Below are 20,117 nucleotides of genomic sequence, written 5' to 3' on the forward strand. Positions count from 1 at the left end.
TGGTTCATGCATAAAATCAAAGCAGGAATCAAGCAACCACTCAACCCTCTCTCCACATTTCATGGATGGCCAAGAAATGGAGAAAACCAAGGGATCTTGTAACACCTTATACCTATAACCCACGGCAGTAATTTCTAATTCACACCTATAGAGGTTTTCACACGACCAGACACACACCTGTGACAATGGCCCGTGTCCTTCGCACGGCCACGACACGCCCGTGTCCTAGCTCGTGTGCAAAAACATGGACATTCTGTTTCTGAAGTCAGCATGCTCAAGATGTCACACGGCCAAGGCACACCTCCATGTGCTGGGCCGTGTCCTTCACATGGTTGAGACACACGGCCATGTCTCTACCTATGTATTTAATACCATGCATACTGACTTGAAATTTTTACGTGCAAGGGACACACGGCCGGACTACACGCCCATGGGGCTAACCGTGTGTCACACACGACCTAGACACACACCCGTGTGTCTACTTGTGTGGACAATATAAGGCTATTTACCTAGCCTCATTGCCACATTTACATACCTAGTTTCATACACATGTCAACAAATACCTACACAAACACAATTCATATAACCAATTAGCCATAATAGACATTCATTTAACCATGGTAATGCATCTTTTATAAATTCAAAATGATTGTTAACTACCATTCAAAACTTAATACAAATTGAAGGGTTTCCGACCTAAGCCAACACATTTGGCCAATTCTCAAAGAAACAAAATAATAAAGTCTATGTCCTATACATGCCATATTCAAAAATATAAATCCAACTATACTGAATACTTTGGTTGATAGTGTGATTGATATCTCTGACTTCTGTGATCCTTGAGCTAGTTAGGCGCCACTGTAAGGAAATGGAAAGAAAATGGAGTAAGCATAAAAGCTTAGTAAGTTGCATATAAGTAAATATACAACAACAATATATCAATAATCAACATTCTCATAATACCAAGGTAGGCATAGACATAACTTACTCTTTACCATCCATACAAGTCACATATTATACAATGAGCTCATATCTCATACATACCAATTAGGTACCTGTGCCACTCACAACATGGTTATACTTTCCTCATTAGTTTAGGAACATAATTTTCTCTGTTAAACCATCGGAATACTACCGGATATTCATTAAACCTCAAACATGGGTAAGGTGCCGATGCCATGTCCCAAACACGGTCTTACACTAGCTCACATCTCAAGTCGATGCCACGTCCCAGACATGGTCTTACACTGACAATATCTTATAGCCAATGCATGTCCCAGACATGTTTTACACTAGCTTATGTCTCGAGGCCGATGTATGTCCCAGACATGTCTTACACTAGCACTTGTCTCAATTCCGATGCCACATCCCAGACACCGTCTTACACTGGCTCTCATAATGTGGCCAATGCATTTCCCAGACATGTCTTATACTAGCCCACACACAAATGACCCTACATGTCATGGCATGAATATCTGACGTACTTCTTAAGGTTCTAACGGGAATTCTACTATCTAGAATGTCATTAAACATTCTCAAATCCACAATCAAGCAATTCATTCTATAACAATTCAACCACCTATAATAGCAATGTAGTTTTACTATTTTACATACAACTCTCGGATTACAAAATACACACAACTGGTCGGTTTAGTCGAATTGCTTGGCTTTCCCCCGGTCTAGGTTGGATTTGGCAATTCTTGATCTATATTAGCAAAATACACTCATTTAGTCACTAAATACAATTAGGCAATCAAATTTTCACATCTTTGGTAAAATGACCATTTTTCCCCTAGACTTTGACAAAATGACCATTTTACCCCTAAACTTTGACAAAATGACCATTTTACCCCTATGGTTGAAAATTAATTTTTATCGAATTTCTTCTTATCTCAAGCCTAACCGAACCATTATTAATCTTATAGAAGCTTCAAATTCTCACTATTTCACGCATTTATCAACTATTTTACAACTTATGCAAAATAGTCCTTTTAGGTGTTTTCATGCTAACACCTTTCATAAAACTTGTCTATTACACTACTAAGACTCATATTGTTCCATAAAAACTCAGCAACCATTACAAATTCATTCATGGAAAAACCCTAAAATCTTAATCATTTTTCAAAATAGACCCCTCATTTGAAAGCTCATGCTTCAAGGGTCTTAAAAATGCAAATATATTCAAGAAAAGCCATTAACATCACTTACTTGAGAGAGGAATAAGTAAGCTAGAATTTTTTTGAAGCTTTCAAGCCCTCCTATTTTCGGTCAAAGAGGATAAAAATAGATGAAGAAGGTGAATGCTAGGCTTTAGGGTATTATTAAAATGCATATTATGACATCAACCAACCTAACCCTTTGACCAAATACCCTTCCTTGTCTCATGGCTGACCAAACTCTTTTAAAAGGGCCTAAATGCCCTTTTAAAACCCCCAATTTTTATTCTCTAGCTATTTGACACCTCTAGCTATCAATTTATGACTTTTGCATTTTATGCGATTTAGTCCTTTTTCGCAATTGGGTTTACAAACGTTAAAATTAGCTCACCAAATTTTTTGTGCACTATTATGAACATGCTATGACTCTATTTTAATAATAAAATAATCTCTCTGACTTTGGATTTGTGGTCCCGAGACTACTATTTCGACTAGGCCCTAAATCGGGCTGTTATAGATCTCCATGTTATTTTTAGCAAACTTCTAAGCCATTACTCTAGTATAAATACCACCTCCCATCCCTCATCATTCATACATCTCTCAATTCATATTTCTATCATCTTTCTCTCATCTTTCTTTCCTCTCTTCCACACATAAGCCATCCATCTCTTCACTTCCCTTTAGCTAGCATTTCCTTTGAGAAAAACTCTCTTGGTTAGCCATCCTTTTTGGGGTTCTTCAAAGAAACAACAATCTAAGAAAAAAAGAACGGAGTGACATGCTTGTATGGAAGAATATGAAAAACTTGTTATAATGATGAGCACACACTGGTTAGTATTCTATTTTATTTTGATTTTGGGTTTCCATCTTTTTTTAACTAGGTTTTAAATTTATGTTGTTGTCATTTTTTTACAAGGTCGTGATCGACAATGACGGTTGCCCCACTATGACTCTGGTCAAGATTAGCCTTCTTCGAAACCTTCTTAAAATATGAACACACTGCCCAAAATTTGACTTGTTGGCCTTCATGTTTTGAAATTTTCAAAGCTTTTTTTTTTGCTCATTCAAGTTCCCTTTTTTGGCTTTTTGATTTTCATCAGGTTGATAGTGCTACAAGACATGGAAATTTGTTGGATATTATTTAGGTTTTAATAGATTTGAATCTTTCAATTAAAAAGGCTTATATTTCATCTGATGGACAATGGTTCATGGATGGTAAGTTGAAGTTTTACACCACAAAGATTTTGAGATCAAATTGACAATATTTGTAAGTTTTTAGAGTTAATTTTAAAATTTATGATTAAATTGATATAATATGTAAAAATTGAGGTTAAATTTATTATTATAATAAATTTTTTAACTATTACGCCAACTTGTTGTTTTTTTATTTTAACAAGAGTGACTAAAATGACCAAACTATATAACGTAGATGCTTAAACCGTAAACTTTTTATTTTAAGTGTCTTAAATGAAATTTTTTATAATTGAGTGACTATTTGTATAGTTTACCCTTTATTTTTATGTAGTGAAGTGGAGATAATTTTTTTCTTTTCTTTTTCTTTTTAATTTTGATTTTTAATTTCTCTTTAGTTAAATTTTAGAATTTGACAAAATCGCAAATGGTGGTTATAATTTTCAAATTTCAAAATTTTTCTTGGTGTTTTTTTTCTAGATTTTTAATGGTTAGTTTTAGTTTTCTTTCGTTTTTTTTTTTACTTCAATTTTTGCTTATGATTTTTATTAGTTTTTTTTGTCAATTTGGTATTCTTCATGTTACTTTTCTAGTTTATGTTTGGATTTGTGGTTGTCTCTCCTAACAATGTTGTCTTCAAGGTTCAAACTTGTATGTAGTTTCAATTTTTTTTTGTTATATCTTTTTTCTGCATATAGTTTCATCGTTTTTCCCCAAAATCATTTATTTTAATTAAAGTTAAATTAAATTAAAGATGATATTGTATGTGATTGAGTGTAGAATAATATTTGTATATCTTTAAAACTGATGATGTGGCATTATTTTATTAATGCCCAAAACCTATATATTTTAGGATCATCTTAATTTAAATTATTCTCTATTTCATTTTAATTTAATTTAATATTATCTTTAATATCATTCGAAACTCAATTAACAAAACCAGATATTATTTCTAATTTTTTAAAATTAATTATTTTAAATAATGTATTTAATTTTCTGTTTATGCTATTGTATAACTCCTTTTTTCCTTTAATATTATTTGTAAATATCCTAGTGGTATGAAAGACAATATAATATTTATTTTGAATAAAAGAGTAATGTATTAATGTGGAAGTCATCGGTTACAATTCCCAGCCCACCAATCAACTTTTCTTCTGCGTCAATTTTATTAGTCGAATGGGCAGTGCCTTGAAAGTAACAGAATTAAAAAATTGGGGATAACTCATATCTAAAAACCAAAATAGATTTCTAAAGGAAAACAAAACCAAAAATAGTAAAGAAATGAACCATCTTCCTTTCCATTTCGCTAATTCGATCATTACATCACAAACACACCAGAGGCAGTCCTGTTTTCCTCCTGTTGATCTTGGGTATGCTTCCGTTTACGGCTCGATCCCTCTATGACAATCTGAGTTCATCGAAGTCCAAATAGTCATAGTTCTTTCGGTCTCAGTAACCTCATTCTTCATCCCTCTCATTGTAGTCCATGTCAATCTTGATTTAATAGTTCTTTCACTCTCTTCAGAGCCTCTTCTATCCAATATTTGGGGTTTTCATAACGCCTACCTTCCTCTGCCAAACTTCATTAGCTTTCTAAGGTATGTTTCGAAATTCTATTTTTTTCAAACCTACAAATCCTTTCTTTTACTTCCTTGACTAGATTACTGATTTTTGATTTATCCTCCTCTACGGTCCTTACTCTCTTCAAAACAGTTAAGATGTCCCCTTCTACCAAAATCCTTCTAAACCCTAGTTCCTTCACGAAAATTACAGGTTTCAAACATGCTCGCGCTTTTTCCATGGTTGATTTTAACACGCTCATTCAGGTAAGTACACGTTGCCATAACTAGGCCCTCCCTGTTTCTAATTAAAATCACCTAGACTGATTTATTTAACTGTTGATGAAATGAGCTTTAACACTATCACCTTCTAGTGGCTTCCATTTACTAACTCGAGGGTTTTACATTGGTACTGTTATATCTTCTAATTTTTCCTTCTCTAAAATATAAGCATTGATAAAAGCTAGCACTTCATGCATTTGTTTCCTTGCCCCCTCATAATTTACCTTGTTTCGATTGTACCATAATGCCCAATAGCTAATAGCTATTGTTTTGCACATAGAGCAGCTGTTGTTTATAAACTCTTCTACCAACCAAAGTTTCCAATTTTGCTTTCCATTTGTGGTTGAGAACACCACAGCAATCCTCTACAGGATTTGTTACGTGAACTAACATTCCTCAAACAGGTGCTCTACTGATTCCTCCTCAGTTTGGTAGATAGGAAAAAGGCTTTCTATTGCTATCGTTTTTTTTAACATTTGTAACGTAGGAAAATACCCATTGGCAATTTTCCACATTGCAATCCTGATTTTGCATGGGATATTTAAATTCTACAACTATAGAAAGCTTTTAGTACTGTAGAATGTGTTGTGTGATCATATCCTAGCAAATCCAATTCCTCTGTAACTAGCCACTTGTATCCTCTTTTAGCTTTATAGACGCTAGTGTTGCCTTTATGCCACACTACTTCATTCGTCTGTGCACTACTAGCCAATGGGATTGCCAATATCCTTCTCACTTGTTTGTCATCAAATAAAGCCCTCAATACTTCAGATTTCCAAGTAAAAGTGTCCATATCTATTAAGTCTGAAACATTCATATAATTTATGTTGATGTCTTGAGTTTTCACCCTTCATTGACCAGGTTTTAGTGGTCAGAAATCATTCCAGAGATTAATTGATGCTCAATTCCTAACTTTCTGAATTGGTTCCCTCTCGGGTCTAAAATGAGTGGAAAGTCTATATAAACTACAAGAAGTTGAATGTTTTAACTTGAAAAGCCAATTTCCACTTCCTTTCATTGGCTAAATGCTCGAATGCTTAGCCAGTAAATCTCACTATTGCTGTCTTGATGACTATTCAAGTTTCTTCCAAATTCTAGTGGCACTGGAAGACTAAGAAAAGAAGACATTCACATGTCCTTTTGGCACATTCACCTATAGACCAAGAAAAGAAGATGTTTGCATGTCCTTTTTTCCATATTGGCCACATTCTAGAGGTGTATGGTAAGCATATTTTCAAACTATGTCGAGAAAATAATTTATGTATTTATGGATGACTTCACGGTGTATGGTGATTCTTTTTATGAATGTCTATCAAACCTCAGTAAGATTTTGGAAAGATGTCTATAATTTAATCTCATTCTAAACTATGAAAAATGTCATTTTATGGTTGATAAGGGATTCAATTCAGGTCATGTTGTCCCTGTTGAAGAGATTACGGTTGATAAGGTCAAACCTGATGTTATTAACTCACTTCCATACCCCATGATTGTAAGGGAAATCCTTTCTTTTCTTGGCCATGTAGGTTTTTACAGGCGTTTTATTAAGGATTTTTTGAAGATTTCACAACCGCTTTGTAATCTCTTATAAAAAGACAAAGGTTTCAAATTCGATCAAGCGTGCAACGACACATTCAATACTCTCAAGCATAAGCTTGTTTCAACTCTCATAGTGTAGCCACCGAATTGGGATTATCCCTTCGAGATCATGTATGATGCAACTGATCACAATGGAGGAGTCATCCTTGGGTAGAGAATCGAGAAGGAATCCTACGTCATCTCTAATGCCACAATTATAAGCGTTTGTTGTAACATCTCGAAATAGGGCTTAAATGGAGTAGTGGTTGCGAAACCACAAATCTGAGATAGAAAAGTTTATTTCGATTAATTTTTATGATTTACCGAGTGATTAGATGCACGTGTTAGAGTATTGATAAGAAATTTTATAGATTGCATGTTTAATTTGCCTATTAGGGCTTATTTGCAGAAGTTGCGGTAATAGCCCGATTTAGGGCCTAAACGGAACGATGGTTTAAGAACCACGAATTCAAAGTCAAAAAATTTATTCTGATTAAGTTTTAAGGTTTATTTATTGATTAAAATATTGTGTAAAAATATCGTTAAGAAATTTTACTGATAAAGTGCTTAATTGGACTTTTAGGATTAAATTGCAAAAGATGCAAAATATGTGTTCTAATTCATAAGTACTTGATTGAAATGGGGTTTTAAAGAGGATGTCCTTAAATGGTGATTAGACCATTATATTTCATTTGGACAAAAATGGGCATGAATAGGACAAAATTTTAAAGAAAGGCCAAAAGAAATAAAAAGGGAAAATAAAGCCAAAATTGACTTATATTTTTCATGGAGGCCGAAATTAGCATGGGGGAAGCTATGGCTAAGGTTTTCAAGCTTTCTAAGCTCAATAGTAAGTCTGTTCTAGCCCCGTTTTTGGAATCCCGATAACTTGATTAAGCTTATTCTAGCAATAATTTAAGCTAGGGTTCATATTTGGAAAAAATACCCATAGGTGAAATGTGTTTATTTTGATGTTTTATGATAGAATATGAATGTTGAAATTATGTTAAACAACTTTTGCTAAGCGGTTTTAAGCAAAAATGAGTAAAACGGCTTAATTGGTAAAAGTTGTTATTGTTCATAACTATGTGTTAGAGTGAGAATTTGATGTTTCCATAGAAGGGAAAAATGACCAGCATGTCATAAAACATAAGAATAAGGGATGAAGTTTAATTCCCGAGCCTAGGGGCAAAAGTGTAAATATGCAAAAGTTTAGGGGCAAAATTGTAATTTTGCAAAAGTTTGAGTTAAGGACTGTTTTGAATAGTACATTAATTAAATAAGTAAAATATGATGTTTTAGATCCTGGAAAACGAGATTTGAACCTAAAATGGGAGAAAAATCGAAAATCGGGAAAGTTGGTAAAATGACCGTTTTAGTATCGAGGTAAGTTCATATGTATAATAAGCATTAATTTATGCATGTTTCAATGTAAAATTGATATATTTACTATGATTGCCGAGGTGTTGAAAGTAAGTATAATTATGATGATTTAAATGTTGAATATTAATTCGACATGGAAATGAGAAAGTATGTAAGTTTGTATGTAAATAATACATTATCTTTATTACATTTTTATATTTCAGCATATTTTATGTATTGTAGCTGATTTTTGAATCATAATTGACTATTAGAAGAATGAAATAAAGTATTAGAAAGTGAGATACTTCCCGTTTGAACCTTTGGAATCGAAAGATACAGATGGTATGTAGCTAGGTCGCATGTGTAATACGGGATGTATACCATGTGTACAAGAGAGCTACGAGACATTATGAGGTAGCTAGATCGCATGGGTGATACTATGTGTACACCATGTAGACAAGAGAGCTACGAGATAAATGTAGCTAAGTTGCATGTGTGGTTCCAAGTGAAGGACACCATGTAAACAAGAGAGCTACGAGATAAAGTGGCTAGGTCACATGGGTGGTACTAAGTGTTCACCATGTGTACAAGAGAGCTAGAATTATGTGTACAATCGAGCTAGGTCACATGAGTGGTGCTAAGTGAAGGCAACCATGTGTACAAGAGAGCTTCGATTTTAAAGGTGGGATGTGTGCGATACCATTGTGTATCTGTTATTATTCCAAAGCGTTCAACTGAGAAATTGATTAAATGAAATTGGTTATGACTTTGTGATGATAAGTGTAAGTATATACGTGTGTAACTTATGAGCAATATGCTCGATATGTGATTGGAAATTGGAAAGATTGTTATGGGTAAGTGATGAATACAATTGAAGTGTGAAAGATCAAAATTGACAATAAAACTGTTCTGGATAGTTGCAGTGACGAGAATCTAAAAATTTACAAAAAATAGTATAAATTGAATCAAAGATTGAATGAGATATCAAATTAAAGCTTAATGAGTCTATTTTCATATAAAAGAAACAGAGCAAGCAAAAGAATTCTATATTCTGAGATATTTAAGTTTCTATGAGACTAGTTTAGAATGACTACGTGATCCCTTGTTCTGATTTTTAAAAATCATTAAAAATTGTACATAAATAACTATGGGATATAATTTATACGTTTGAAATCCTTAATGAGTCTATTTTCAAATGAAAAAAACGATAACATCATATGAGTTCTATAAGAAGATAAAATCCATTTGTAGTGAAGAGTGGTCAGGGCAGTTGAGCAGTGAAATAGGGGTAACTTCAATGAATAAACTGTACTAATTGGCTAGACCAAAAATTCTAAACATTTTATGGTAAGAATATACATGAATCTAGTTTCAATAAAAATTTACGGTTTGTAATTTGGAGTTCTGTAGCTCCAGAAATAAATAATTTAGCTGCTGATACTCTTCTAGACAGCTTATTTTGAACGTGTTTATAATTGTAATAGTGAAAGTATGTGTGTTTGTGATGGTAATATTCCAGGAACATATTGTGACTTTGTTTAATGTATAATAATGTATTGTTTATTAATATTTACATATTTACTTACTAAGCTATAATGCTTACTCCCTTCCTTTCCTTTTTCCTATAGTGCCGCAGATGTTAGCTAGAGTTGGAGCTCGCCGGAGGTTAAATCATATTATCAAACTATTGGTCGATATATAAAGGTTTTAAAGCATGATATGAGCCTTGTAAGTTTTTTTTTAAGGGACAGCTTGAATATGTTTGAAAAGTTTAAAATTTGATGAAATTTTATGTCTCGGTTTTAAATGATTACAAGTACTCAAGTCTAGTAATACCTCGTACCCTGTTCCGGCGTCGGATACGGGTAAGGGGAGTTACATTTAGTGGTATCAAAACTATGGTTTAGTCGGTTCTCGGACTAATCTAGCATGTGTAAGAGTTAAGCTATACATGCCATATTACTACCTGTGATAGTGTGATGCCTCCCGATCCCGATGAAATAGTTCTGTTGAGACAGAAGTGTTTTCCAACCGAGCTACCATCGACAGTGTAAAAAGGGGTTAAGTAAGTTCATATAATTTGGTGGATATATTGGTGTACTTAAAAATTGATCTTGGTCACTTGTGATGATATGTGTGAGATCAAGTGTAAAATGAAATAGACATAGAGAAATATAGAAAAGTGAAAAGAAACGAAAGTTTACATCGTTATAAACTCATCCATGTTCGTTTGACATTGATATGATATTATGTGTCTAACTTATTTTGACTAAGTGAATGTGATAAATAAATTTACTCAACTTTGTGGAATGTATGTTTGAGTGCATTTGTTTTAAGATATGAATATGTGTGTAAGCCTGTCTAAAGTGAATTATATAACTGTGATAATATTAAGATGAAATGAGACTCTTAAAAGGTAAGAGTATTAGTTCATAATGTTTATGTGATAATGAATGAGTCGTGAATAAGAATTTCTCTTGGAATATGAAAGATGAGATGAAGGGAAAGTTTATATTATGATAAGTGTTCATGTTGATTGGCAATTGTGTGATGCTATGAGTGTAACTTGTGAAATTAAATGAATGTTATGAGTAATTCTATTTGAGAATTTAAACATATGTATAAGTGTATTTGTTTGTATAAGATGACAGGAGGGTTGTGTAAAATGAATATGCATGTTGAGTTATTTGAAGCAAATTATATATATATATATATATATATATTGATAAGTGTTAAGTTATATGCATGAATATATATAAGAGGCAAGTTAGAAGTGTTACAGCCTCACCCCCTTCCAGTAAGATTAATTGACAATGTGATAGCATTTGAGAATGGTTTAATAAATGAACTTAGTTGCAGAAAAGATGTCGAGTTAATATGAAGATTTTCAATTCGAAATGTTACGAGTTAAAGAAAGATTAGACTTAGTTAATTAACTCATCCGGTATGATGCTTAAAGTATATGATTGCTGGATTTTTTTTTAAAAAATTTTGATTGTGAATGAGATAATGTGGATTTAGTAATGATAGAATTAGATAGAAGAATAATGATTGAGCTGTATTAATAGCTGAATGCAAAGTTTTTGGTTAAAAAAAAAGTGAAAGCAAATGTGAGAATTGGAAATAGTTTTCGATTAATATAGAGGTCATACAGAGTTGAAACTTAGTTATATTGTATTTCAATTTGATAGTGGGGTGATTTTGAAAGTACTGCTTTGAAGAAAATTTGTTTGGAGATGTTTAAGAAATTTTCAGAAAAGATATTGAATCTTTTTACCGGTAAGATTTTCGGGGACGAAAATCCCTAAAGGGGGGGAGAAATGTAACATTTCGAAATAGGGCTTAAATGGAATAGTGGTTGCAAAACCACAAATCTGAGATAGAAAAGTTTATTTCGATTAATTTTTATGATTTACCGAGTGATTAGATGCATGTTTTAGAGTATTAATAAGAAATTTTATAGATTGCATGTTTAATTTGCCTATTAGGGCTTATTTGCAGAAGTTGCTGTAATAGCTTGATTTAGGGCCTAAACGGAACGATGGTTTTAGAACCACGAATTCGAAGTCAAAAAATTTATTCCGATTAAATTTTAAGGTTTATTTATTGATTAAAATATTGTGTAAAAATATTGTTAAGAAATTTTACTGATAAAGTGCTTACTTGGACTTTTAGGACTAAATTGCAAAAGTTGCAAAATATGTGTTCTAATTCATAAGTACTTGATTAAAATGAGGTTTTAAAGAGGAGGTCCTTAAATGAAAATTAGACCATTATATTTCGTTTGGACAAAAATGGGCATGAATAGGACAAAAATTTAAAGAAAGGCCTTAAGGGCATTTTAGTCATTTAGTAATTAAAAGAAATAAAAAGGAAAAATAAAGCCAAAATTGACTCATATTTTTCACGGAGGCTGAAATTAGCATGGGGGAAGCCATGGCTAGGGTTTTCAAGCTTTCCAAGCTCAATAGTAAGTCCGTTCTAGCCCCGTTTTTCAAGTTCTTTACGTTTTTGGAATCCCGGTAACTTGATTAAGCTTATTCTAGCAATAATTTAAGTTAGGGTTCATATTTGGAAAAATACCCATAGGTGAAATGTGTTTATTTTTATGTTTTATGGTTGAATATGAAGGCTGAAATTATGTTAAACAACTTTTGCTAAGCGGCTTTAAGCAAAAATGAGTAAAACGGCTTAATCGGTAAAAGTTGTTATTGTTCATAACTATGTGTTAGAGTGAGAATTTCATGTTTCCATAGAAGGGAAAAATGATCAGCATGTCATAAAACATAAGAATAAGGGATGAATTTTAATTCCCGAGCCTAGGGGCAAAAGTGTACATATGCAAAAGTTTCGGGGCAAAAATGTAATTTTGTAAAAGTTTGAGTTAAGGACTATTTTAAATAGTACATTAATTAAATAAGTAAAATATAATGTTTTAGATCCTGGAAAACGAGATTTGAACCTAGAATGGGAGAAAAATAAAAAATCGAGAAAGTTGGTAAAATGACCGTTTTAGTATCGAGGTAAGTTCATATGTATAATAAGCATTAATTTATGCATGTTTCAATGTAAAATTGATATATTTACTATGATTGCCGAGGTGTTGAAAGTAAGTATAATTATGATGATTTAAATGTTCAATATTAATTTGACATGGAAATGAGAAAGTTTGTAAGTTTGTATGTAAATAATACATTATCTTTATTACGTTTTTATATTTCAACATATTTTATGTATTGTAGCTGATTTTTGAATCATAATTGACTATTAGAAGAATGGAATAAAGTATTATAAAGTGAGATACTTCCTGTTTGAACCTTCGGAATCGAAAGATACAGATGGTATGTAGCTAGGTCACATGTGTAACACGGGATGTATACCATGTGTACAAGAGAGCTACAAGACATTATGAGGTAGCTAGGTCACATGAGTGATACTATGTGTACACCATGTAGACAAGAGAGCTACGAGATAAATGTAGCTAGGTTGTATGTGTGGTTCCAAGTGAAGGACACCATGTAAACAAGAGAGCTACGAGATAAAGTGGTTAGGTCACATGGGTGGTACTAAGTGTTCACCATGTGTACAAGAGAGCCAGAATTATGTGTAGAATCGAGCTAGGTCACATGAGTGGTGCTAAGTGAAGGCCACTATGTGTACAAGAGAGCTTCGATTTTAAAGGTGGGCTGTGTGCGATACCATCACAGTGTCATTATTATTCAAGCGTTCAACTGAGAAATTGATTAAATGAAATTGTGTATGACTTTGTAATGATAAGTGTAAGTATATACGTGTGTAACTTATCAGCAATATGCTCGATATGTGATTGGAAATTGGAAAGATTGTTTGGGTAAGTGATGAATACAATTGAAGTGTGAAAGATCAAAATTGACAATAAAATTGTTCTGGATAGTTGTAGTGACGAGAATCTAAAAATTTACCAAAAATAGTAGAAATTGAATCAGAGACTGAATGAGATATACAATTAAAGCTTAATGAGTCTATTTTCATATAACAGAAACAGAGCAAGCAAAGGAATTCTATATTCTGAGATATTTAAGTTTCTATGAGACTTGTTCAGAATGACTACGTGATCCCCTGTTCTGATTTTGAAAAATCATTAAAAATTGTAAACAAATAATTATGGGATATAATTTATATGTTTGAAATCCTTAATGAGTCTATTTTCAAATAAAAAATGATAACATCATATGAGTTCTATAAGAAGAGAAAATTTATTTGTAGTGAAGAGTGGTCAGGGCAGTTGAGTAGTGAAACAGGGATAACTTCAATGAATAAACTGTACTAATTGGCTAGACCAAAAATTCTGAAAATTTTATGGTAAGAATATACATGAATCTAGTTTTCAAGGAAAATTTATGGTTTGTAATTTGGAGTTCTGTAGCTCCAGAAATAAATAATTTAGCTACTGGTACTCTGCTAGACAGCTTATTTTGAATCTGTTTATAATTGTAATAGTGAAAGTATGTGCGTTTGTGATGGTAATATTCCGGGAACATATTGTGACTTTGTTTAATGTATGATAATGTATTGTTTATTAATATTTACATATTTACTTACTAAGCTATAATGCTTACTCCCTTCCTTTCCTTTTTCCTATAGTGCCGCAGATGTTAGCTCGAGTTGGAGCTCGCCGGAGGTTAAATCAGACTATCAAACTATTGATCGATATATAAAGGTTTTAAAGCATGATATGGGCCTTGTAAGTTTTTTTTTTAAGGGACAACTTGAATATGTTTGAAAAGTTTAAAATTTGATGAAATTTTATGTCTAGGTTTTAAATGATTACAAGTACTCAAGTCCAGTAATACCTCGTACCCTGTTCTAGCGTCGGATATGAGTAAGGGTGTTACATTTGTATACACCTCTCAAAGAACCAATTTCACATGATTTACGCCTAGAATCATGCTTAACAACCAACCACTAAATCATATTTTTCTAAATATACAATTTGTCAAAGTCAAAATTCTGATATTTTTATCAGCTCAAAAATAACTTTGAAAAATTTTTAATTCAACCCTCAACTTGCTTTTTGTTCCAATTTAACCCAATTTTTTACTTTTTTTTTAAACTTCCGCAATCCAATTGCGTCCATGATAAAATTTAGGCAAGAATTAGCAAGCTTAGTAGTATTCTATTAAAAAATTGACCAAAATTAGGTACATTAAACATATAAGTTAACTTGCTACCAAATTCCCCCTACTTAGATGATAATTGTCCTCAAGCATGCTACACATTCTCATACTAGATATCATTCAATAATTTTTCCTGAAATCAAGTCTCATTCAAAAACCATGAGCAATGCAAATAATTTAGGTGTAACATGAATAAGAATTTACTCATTTTAACCAACAAGTGTTTATAAAATTATAACAATATGCAAAATCAAGCATTTCACTAAATTGAAGATCAATCAAACTTGCAAGGCAATTGTTCTCAATCAAATTATTCAACAAGTTTGGGATATATTCAAATATTTTTACGTGAGATGAGATGACAACCCAAGCACCTCATCCAGGTTACTCAATTTGATACGTCTCCAAATGGATTATTTTTTTCCTTACTCATGATAGCTTGATTAGCGGAGTGTTTACAAGTTTTGGTTCGTCACTCGGATCTTTTTATGCGAGGTGAGATAACAACCCAAGCACTTTATCTCGATTACTCAATTTGGACATGTAATATCCTGAATTAGGGCCTAATCAGAATAGTGGTTTCGTGGCCACAAATTCGAGATAGAAATAATTATTTTATAATTATTTTGATGTTTATGATATGATTGCATGATTGTGTGAAAATTTCGCGATGAAATCCTATGCCTAAAGTGCTTAAATTGAAATTAGGGACTAAATAGAATAATTTGCAAAATTTGCATTCTAGGAGTTTTTAGTATGAAATTGCTTTGGAATATTAATGAGGAGGTCTTAAATAGCAATTTTACCAATTTCTAAGTCTATGGATAAAAATTGGACATGGATGGAATTTTTGGAAAGTTTAGTAGTAAGGGCATTTTGGTTATTTGTATATTAAATGAAATAAAATGGGAAAAATAGCACAAAATGATCATCTTCTCCATATTTTTGCTGCCGAATTTTACCTCTCCTCATAGCTAGGGTTTCTTCAACTTTTAAGCTTCATAGTAAGTGATTTCATGCCCCGTTTTTAATGATTTTTATGTTTTTGAAATCCCGGTAGCTCGAATTAACTTATGCTAGCAATAATTCAACCTAGGGTTCATATTTGGAAAAATACCTATAGGTGAAATTTGTGTTTTTTGGTGTTTTATGATAGAATATGAGGTTTTAAATTATGTTAGACAACTTGTGCTACTCGGTTTTAAGCGAAAACGAGTAAAAGGGCTTAATCGGTAAAAATACCTAATAGTCATAAGTACATGTTAGAGTGTGAATTTGATGTTGCCATAGAAGGGAAAAATGATCAGAATGTCATAAAACATAAGAATAAGGGATGACGTTTAATTCTCGAGCCTAAAGGAAAAAGTGTAATTATGCAAAAGTTTAGGGGCAAAAATGTAATTTTGCCAAAGTTCATATTAAATGCTGTTTTGATGAATGCATGTATTAAATAAGATTAATTTGGCATTATAGATCAAGAGAAACGAGATCCAAGTTGCGATCGAGGGAAAAACAAAGTTTACGAAGAATAGGCTCGATTGATAATATTTTGCATCGAGGTAAGTTCATGTGTAAATGTAGTAACATAATTGTCATTTTGAGCAATTTAATGTTGTTTATATGAAATGATGCTTATTATTATCATGAAATGTAATGTTTTGTGGTTATTGTTGAATAATATGTAATTATGTGAATTACTTGATGAGTATGAATTATCACCGAGTATCGGTTCCGATATTCCGTGGAAGATGGAAAAGATGTGAGATCGAGGAAAAAGCCCGTTTGAAACTTAGGAATATATTAGAATACAAGTGACATGTCACTAGGATACTTGAGTTTCGAACTCGTTAAGTTGAGTCCGAGTTCGTGATATGTAACTAGGCATCCGAACTCGTTGAGTTGAGTCCGAGTTCACTTATGGGCGGGTTACATGGTAGCTTGGCTACATAAGTTCCGCAGGCTATTGAGTTTGTCTAGCTGCGGGTATGGCACTTACGTTCATGAAATCCGCGTATTCGAATTATATTCCGATGTGTTCAACGGGTGAATCTTAAGTGAATGAGAAGAATGCCTAAAACGAAGGTGACATATTGGTAAGTGTGGTGAATGAGAAAATTTGACAGGTATGTGCTTAAATCCTCGGGTTGAGAACTTGGTATGATGAAATAGTAGAAAGATATTAAATGCAAATGAAACATGAATGTCTTGGTGTTGTTTATGCAAATGATGTTTTATGTGGAATTTCATGATTATGTTACTTGCTATTTCCATGTGAACTTACTAAGCATCTATGCTTACCCCCTTCTTTTCATTCACTGTAATTGTTGACAAGCCGGCTTGAGAATCGAGATAGGTCGAAGATTCGTCCACACTATCCGAAGGCCTAAATTGGTAAAATGGCTTGTGTTTTTTGAATGTGGCATGTATGGCAAAATACTCACTTTGTGTAAATGATCTTATGATATGGCTATGGTTTAGCAAGAAAAGGGTTTGTAAATGATTAGCCATTGGAATGACCAATCTAAATCATATTTGATGTTATGTATGTTTAAAATGCTATTTAGTCCATGAAAATATATAGTAAAGTAAAATTTTCCATAAAACAGAATCTAACAACAGCAGTGATGTAAATTTGAAAAAATCACTAAAAATAGTATAAATGGAATTAAATGATGAGTAAGTTATGAAATTGAAGCTTGATGAATCTATTTTCATATGGATGGAACAAAATGGGTATATGAGTTATATTTTGTGAGATATTTTGTTTTGGTGGAACAAGGTCAGAGTGATCTCTGTATCCCCTGTTCTGACTTTAAAAATTCACTATAAATTGTAAAAAAACAATTAGGAGTTTTATCTTACATTTATGAAATCCTTATTGAGTCTAGTTTTATGAAACAAACAGCATAGTTATTGAAACTTTGTACAGTGAGATATCTGATTCGTAATACACATGGGTCAGAGTAGTCGAACCCTGAAACAGTGGAGACTTTAACTAATAAACTGTATTAATTGGCTCAACCAAAAATTATAGAAAAAAGTTATTAAAAATATATATGAGTCTAGTTTCAGGAAAAATTTACGGATCTTAATTTCAAGTTTCTGAACTCGAGATTTTAATTTTTAAGCGACTATGATGCAGTTGGCCAGCTTGTCTGGAAATTTTAAAAATAAATTGTTTGAGCTGTTAAATTAATGAATTAAGTTTAGCAACACCTCAAGCTCGAATCTGGCGACGATCTCGGGCGTGAGGGTGTTACAGGACACATTTCCAAAATCTTCACTCATAACCTATCCATAAATGGGGTAGTATATTTATACATATACATATTATTAGCATAAAATAAAATGACTAAAACTAGGTACGAGTACTTTTATTACTCAATTTGATACGTCTCCAAACGGATTATTTTTCCCCTACTCATGGAAGCTCGGTTAGTAGAGTGTTTGCAAGTTTTGGTTTGTCACTAAAATGTTTTTATGCAAGGTGAGATGACAACCCAAGCATCTTATCCCGGTTACTCAATTTGGTCACATTTCCAAAACCTTCACTCATAACCTATCCATTAGCGGAATAGTATATATATACACATATATATTATTAACATAAAATAAAATGACTAAAATGATATATGAGTACTTTTATTAAGCAAGTTTAAAGAACTAATAATTTTCATGGGATGTTGATTTAACCATAATATTATCAATTCTACAAAACACTTGTCAATCAAACTAAGCAATGAGCAATTATTCACGAATCACTCAACCATTTGAATTAACTAAGCATAGGAATTAAAGGCTCAATTTCAAATAAATTAAGGAATAATCTCAATATAAGAATTAACACATGCAATACAGTGCAAATAATAACATAGCATGTCCTACAAATCCCAGCAAGAGCCATCAATATATTTGATGGTTATCAAGACCACCAAATATAAAATTCCTACACTCTTTGAGGAGTCATGTTAACAAGTGTCCCTCCACTTGTGGCATCAATCTTCTTCATTTCAATAGGGAGTAATCGCTAATAGAAATATTGAAGAAGTGATTGTTCAGTTAGGCAATATTGTGGGTAGCTTGCATACAACTTCTTAAGTAAGGGGGATTTGTAGGACATGCCATGTTATTATTTTCTCTTCATTGCATGTGTTAATTCTTATACTTAAATTATTTATTAATTTGTCTAAAATTGAGTCTTTAATTCCTATGCTTAGTTAATTCAAATGGTTGGGCGATTCATGAATAATTGCACATTGCTTAGTTTGATTAACAAGTGTTTCGTAGAATTGAAAATATTATGGTTAAATCAACATCCCATGAAAATTGTTAGTTCTTTAAACTTGCTTAATAAAAGTAATCGTATCTCGTTTTAGTCATTTTTTTTTATGTTAATAAAAAATATATATGTATATATATGCTACTCCGCTGATGGCTAGGTTATGAGTGAAGATTTCAAAAATGTGACCAAATTGAGTAACCGGGATAAGGTACTTGGGTTATCATCTCACCTTGCATAAAATGATTCGAGTGACAAACTGAAACTCGCAAACACTCCACTAATCGAGCTGCCATTAGTAGGGAAAAATAATTTGTTTGGAGACGTATCAAATTGAGTAAATGAGATGAGGTGCTTGGGTTGTCATCTCGTCTTACATAAAAAGATTTCATTATTTCCCAAACTTGTTGAATAATTTGATTGACAACAATTGCCTTGCAAGTTTGATTGAGCTTCAATTTATTGAAATGCTTGATTTTGCATATTGTTAGAATTTTATAAACACTTGTTGGTTAAATCGAGTAAATTCTTGTTAATGCTACACCTAAATTTTTTGAATTGCGCATGGATGTTGAATGAGACTTGATTTCATGAAAATTTATTGAATGATTTCTAGTATGAGAATGTGCAGCATGCTTGAGGACAAGCATCAACTAACTAAGGGAAATTTGATAGCAAGTTAATTTTATATGTTTAATGTACCTAATTTTGGTCAATTCTTGAATATAATGCTATTAAGCTTGTGATTTCTTGCCTAAATTTTTTCATGGATGCAATTGGAGTGTGTAATTAAAAAAAAAAAGCAAAAAATTGAGCTAAATTGGAACAAAAAGCAAGTTGGGAGCTAAATTAAAAAATTGTAAAATTATTTTTGAGCTGATAAAACTATCAGACTTTTGACTTTGACAAATTCTATAAGTAGAAAAATCTGATTTAGTGGTTGGTTGTTAAGCATGATTCTAGGTGTAAATCATGTGAAATTGGTTTTTTGATATATGTGTAGGGGTGAGCAAAATTCGACTCGATTCGAAAAATTTGATAAAAAATTTAAATTTTG

The 20,117-nt window shown here is 32.3% G+C and overlaps 2 long non-coding RNA genes across 3 annotated transcripts; both read left to right on the forward strand.

Moving 5' to 3' along the window:
* Window positions 1–4,460: 4,460 nt before the first annotated feature.
* LOC108459772 (uncharacterized) lies at window positions 4,461–10,340 on the forward strand. 2 transcript variants are annotated; one of them, XR_008281452.1, is made up of 4 exons: window positions 4,461–4,717; window positions 4,873–4,945; window positions 5,121–5,173; window positions 9,754–10,340. It is a non-coding gene; the product is annotated as an uncharacterized LOC108459772 (long non-coding RNA). The 2 variants fall into 2 exon arrangements; XR_001867407.2 differs by having other exon boundaries at window positions 4,462–4,945.
* A 1,675-nt stretch (window positions 10,341–12,015) lies between these two features.
* Window positions 12,016–14,428, forward strand: LOC128291642 (uncharacterized). Its single transcript, XR_008281453.1, has 2 exons — window positions 12,016–12,095; window positions 14,249–14,428. It is a non-coding gene; the product is annotated as an uncharacterized LOC128291642 (long non-coding RNA).
* The last annotated feature ends 5,689 nt before the right edge of the window (window positions 14,429–20,117 follow it).

Source organism: Gossypium arboreum, chromosome 4 (genome assembly GCF_025698485.1).
Source record: "Gossypium arboreum isolate Shixiya-1 chromosome 4, ASM2569848v2, whole genome shotgun sequence".
NCBI classification, from domain to species: domain Eukaryota; kingdom Viridiplantae; phylum Streptophyta; class Magnoliopsida; order Malvales; family Malvaceae; genus Gossypium; species Gossypium arboreum.